General features: G+C 57.6%; 1 pseudogene; it reads left to right on the forward strand.

Moving 5' to 3' along the window:
• LOC131730379 (sarcoplasmic/endoplasmic reticulum calcium ATPase 2-like) overlaps nt 1–5,000 on the forward strand; it is a 32,901-nt pseudogene that overhangs the window by 17,442 nt on the left and 10,459 nt on the right.

The following is a 5,000-nucleotide window of genomic DNA, read 5'->3' on the forward strand; positions in this document are numbered from 1 at the left end:
AGTAATCACAAAAGTAGTCCCAATAGAAAATAATATAATGGTTTTCATTTCATAACAGTAATAATCATAATATTAGTCATAATATACAATGTGTTTGTTTTCGTGTTTCTCCCCACTCTCCCCAGTTTGAAGAACGGCGTCCCAGTTCGCTGCTCCCAGTACGAGGGGCTGGTTGAACTGGCCACGATCTGCGCCCTGTGCAACGACTCTTCACTGGACTTCAACGAGGTGTGCTCCTCTCTGAGTGTCTGTCTCTGTGTCTCTCTCTCCCCCCTCTCTCTCTCTCTCTCTCTCTCTCTGTCTGTCTGTCTGTCATTATCTTTCTAATCTCTCTCTCTCCCTCTCACCATCTCTGTCTACTTTCTTTCTTTCTCTTTCTTTATATTTGTGTGTGTCACTCCTGGGCACAGCACTATGTGAATGATGTGTATGTATTAACCACTCTCTCCCTCCTCTGCTCTCTCCTCTCTCCCCTCTCTCCCTCATCTCTCCTCTCCCCTCTCTCTCTCCTTTCTCCCCCCTCTCCTCTCCTCTCTCCTCTCCTCTCCTCTTCTCTCTCCTCTCCTCTCCTCTCTCCTCCTCTTCTCCTCTCTCCTCTCTCTCCTCTCTCCCCCCTCTCTCTCCCACTCTCTCCTTTCTCTCCTCTCTCTCCCCTCCTCTCTCCCCCCTCTCTCTCCTCTCTCTCCCCCCCTCTCCCTCTCCTCTCCTCTCTCAGTTGAAAGGTGTGTATGAGAAGGTGGGCGAGGCCACAGAGACGGCCCTCTGCTGTCTGGTGGAGAAAATGAACGTGTTCGATACCGACCTGAGAGGACTGAGCAAGGTGGAGAGAGCGACTGCCTGCAGCTCGGTGAGACGCACACACTGACACACACACACACACCGCACACACTGAGGACTGAGCAAGGTGGAGAGAGCGACTGCCTGCAGCTCGGTGAGACGCACACACTGACACACACACACACACCGCACACACACACACCCACCGCACACACTGAGGACTGAGCAAGGTGGAGAGAGCGACTGCCTGCAGCTCGGTGAGACGCACACACTGACACACACACACACACCGCACACACACACACCCACCGCACACACTGAGGACTGAGCAAGGTGGAGAGAGCGACTGCCTGCAGCTCGGTGAGACGCACCCACCCTGATATACACACACACACACACACCGCACACACACACCCACCGCACACACTGATACACACACACACACACACACACACCCACATCACACACTGATACACACACACACACCCTGACACACACACACACACACACACCCTGACACACACCGCACACACACAGACGCTGAGACAACCACACAGATAAGACACTGGAGTTCTCTCTCTTTCTGTGTGTGTGTTTCTTGTTCTTCATGCTCCCTCCCTCTCTCTCTCTCTCTCTCTCTCTCTCTCTCTCTCTCTCTCTCTCTCTCCAGGTGATCAGGCAGCTCTTGCGGAAGGAGTTGACTCTGGAGTTCTCTCTCTTTCTGTGTGTGTGTTTCTTGTTCTTCATGCTCTCTCTCTCTCTCTCTCTCTCTCTCTCTCTCTCTCTCTCTCTCTCTCCAGGTGATCAGGCAGCTCTTGCGGAAGGAGTTGACTCTGGAGTTCTCTCGTGATCGCAAGTCCATGTCGGTGCTCTGCAGCCCCAACAAGCCCACCCGCTCCACAGCGGGGAGCAAGATGTTCGTCAAGGTAACCCCCCCACGCCCCGCCCCCCCCCCCCCCCCACGCCCCGCCAGCCAGCCGTCTGTGTGTGAGCCTGTGTGTGTGTGTCTGTGAGCCTGTGTGTGTGTGTGTGTGTGTGTGTGTGTCTGTGAGCCTGTGTGTGTCTGAGCCTGTGTGTGTGTCTGTGAGCCTGTGTGTGTGTGTGTGTGTGTGTGTGTCTGTGAGCCTGTGTGTGTCTGAGCCTGTGTGTGTGTCTGTGAGCCTGTGTGTGTCTGTGAGCCTGTGTGTGTCTGTGAGCCTGTGTGTGTGTGTGTCTGTGAGCCTGTGTGTGTCTGTGAGCCTGTGAGCCTGTGTGTGTCTGTGAGCCTGTGTGTGTGTGTGTCTGTGTGAGCGTGCGTGTCTCTGTGTCTGTGTGTGTGTGAGCCTGTGTGTGCGTGTCTGTGAGCCTGTGTGTGTGTGTGTGTGTGTGTGTGTGTGTGAGCGTGCGTGTGTTTCTCTGTGTCTGTGAGCGTGCGTCTCTGTGTGTGTGTGTGTGTGTGTGTGTGTGTGTGTGAGTGTGTGTGTGTTTCTCTGTGTCTGTGAGCGTGCGTCTCTGTGTGTGTGTGTGTGTGTGTGTGTGTGAGCGTGCGTGTGTTTCTCTGTGTCTGTGAGCGTGCGTCTCTGTGTGTGTGTGTGTGTGTGTGTGTGTGTGTGTGTGAGCGTGCGTGTGTTTCTCTGTGTCTGTGAGCGTGCGTCTCTGTGTGTGTGTGTGTGTGAGCGTGCGTGTGTTTCTCTGTGTCTGTGAGCGTGCGTCTCTGTGTGTGTGTGTGTGTGAGCCTTTATGTGTCTGTGTGTGTGCGAGCGTGTGTACAAAATTTAGATTTGAAAATGAGATTTGAAGCTGCATTCTGATCTCTCTCCTCTCCTCTCTCCTCTCTCTCCTCCCCTCCTCTCTCCCCTCCTCTCTCCTCTCCTCTCCTCTCCCCTCTCCTCTCTCTCCCCTCCTCTCTCTCCCCTCCTCTCTCCCCTCTCCTCTCCTCTCTCCCCCCCCCCCCCCCCTCTCTCAGGGCGCTCCGGAGGGGGTCCTGGAACGCTGTCGGTTTGTTCGGATTGGCTCCCAGCGCGTGCCCCTCTCCGCGGGGGTGCGTGAGCAGATCAGCGCGGTGATCAGGGAGTGGGGGGGCGGCCGGGACATGCTGCGCTGCCTCGCCATGGCAACCAGGGACCAGCCCCCCCGCAGGGAGGACATGAAACTGGAGGACAGCAGCAAGTTCACTCAGTACGAGGTGAGAGACGAGAGAGAGGAGACAGCACTGGACAAGAGAGAGGAGACACTTCAACGCTGTACAACACTATACACTGTACTCTGTGTGTGTGTGTGTGTCTCTATCTATCTCTGTCTGTCTGTCTCTCTAAACCCTCTCTCCTTTCTCTGTCTGTCTCTCTCACCTCTCCTCTCTCTCTCTCTCCTCTCTCTAACCCCTCTCTTCTCTCTCTAACCCCTTTCTCTCTCTGTCCCCACCTCTCTCTCTAACCCTTCTCTCCTCTCTCTCCTCCTCTCACCCCCCTTCTCTCTCTTGCTCTCTCTCCTCCTCTCACCCCCCCTCTCTCACCCCCCTCTCTCCTCCTCTCTCACCCCCCTCTCTCTCTCTCTCTTCTCCTCTCACCCCCTCTCTCTCTCTGTCTCTCTCCTCTCACCCCCCTCTCTCTCTCTCTTCTCCTCCTCCTCCTCCTGTTTCTCACCCCCCCTCTCTCTCTTCTCCTCCTCCTCCTCTCTCACCCCCCCTCCTCTCTCTCTCTCCTCCTCTCACCCCCTCTCTCTCTCTCTCTCTCCTCTCCTCAGACGGAGCTCACGTTCCTGGGGTGCGTGGGGATGCTCGACCCCCCCCTCCTCTCTCTCTCTGTCTCCTCCTCTCACCCCCTCTCTCTCTCTCTCCTCTCCTCAGACGGAGCTCACGTTCCTGGGGTGCGTGGGGATGCTCGACCCCCCTCCTCTCTCTCTCTCTCCTCCTCTCACCCCCTCCTCTCTCTCTCTCCTCTCCTCAGACGGAGCTCACATTCCTGGGGTGCGTGGGGATGCTGGACCCCCCCTCCTCTCTCTCTCTCTCCTCCTCTCACCCCCTCCTCTCTCTCTCTCCTCTCCTCAGACGGAGCTCACGTTCCTGGGGTGCGTGGGGATGCTCGACCCCCCCCTCCTCTCTCTCTCTGTCTCTCTCCTCTCACCCCCCTCTCTCTCTCTCTTCTCCTCCTCCTCCTCCTGTTTCTCACCCCCCCTCTCTCTCTTCTCCTCCTCCTCCTCTCTCACCCCCCCTCCTCTCTCTCTCTCCTCCTCTCACCCCCTCTCTCTCTCTCTCTCTCCTCTCCTCAGACGGAGCTCACGTTCCTGGGGTGCGTGGGGATGCTCGACCCCCCCCTCCTCTCTCTCTCTGTCTCCTCCTCTCACCCCCTCTCTCTCTCTCTCCTCTCCTCAGACGGAGCTCACGTTCCTGGGGTGCGTGGGGATGCTCGACCCCCCTCCTCTCTCTCTCTCTCTCCTCCTCTCACCCCCTCCTCTCTCTCTCTCCTCTCCTCAGACGGAGCTCACATTCCTGGGGTGCGTGGGGATGCTGGACCCCCCCTCCTCTCTCTCTCTCTCTCCTCCTCTCACCCCCTCTCTCTCTCTGTCTCTCTCCTCTCACCCCCCTCTCTCTCTCTTCTCCTCCTCCTCCTCCTCCTGTTTCTCACCCCCCCTCTCTCTCTTCTCCTCCTCCTCCTCTCTCACCCCCCCTCTCTCTCTCCTCCTCCTCCTCCTCCTCCTCCTCTCTCTCTCTCTCTCTCTCTCTCCTCCTCTCACCCCCTCTCTCTCTCTCTCTCCTCTCCTCAGACAGAGCTCACGTTCCTGGGGTGCGTGGGGATGCTCGACCCCCCTCCTCTCTCTCTCTCTCTCTCTCTCTCTCTCTCCTCCTCTCACCCCCTCTCTCTCTGTCTCTCTCCTCTCACCCCCTCTCTCTCTCTCTGTCTCTCTCCTCTCACCCCCTCTCTCTCTCTCTCTCTCTCTCTCCTCTCCCCAGACGGAGCTCACGTTCCTGGGGTGCGTGGGGATGCTCGACCCCCCCCTCCTCTCTCTCTCTCTCTCCTCCTCTCACCCCCTCCTCTCTCTCTCTCCTCTCCTCAGATGGAGCTCACGTTCCTGGGGTGCGTGGGGATGCTCGACCCCCCCCCCTCCTCTCTCTCTCTGTCCTCCTCTCACCCCCTCCTCTCTCTCTCTCCTCTCCTCAGACGGAGCTCACGTTCCTGGGGTGCGTGGGGATGCTCGACCCCCCCCCCTCCTCTCTCTCTCTGTCCTCCTCTCACCCCCTCCTCTCT

Source organism: Acipenser ruthenus, unplaced genomic scaffold (genome assembly GCF_902713425.1).
Source record: "Acipenser ruthenus unplaced genomic scaffold, fAciRut3.2 maternal haplotype, whole genome shotgun sequence".
Lineage (NCBI taxonomy): Eukaryota > Metazoa > Chordata > Actinopteri > Acipenseriformes > Acipenseridae > Acipenser > Acipenser ruthenus.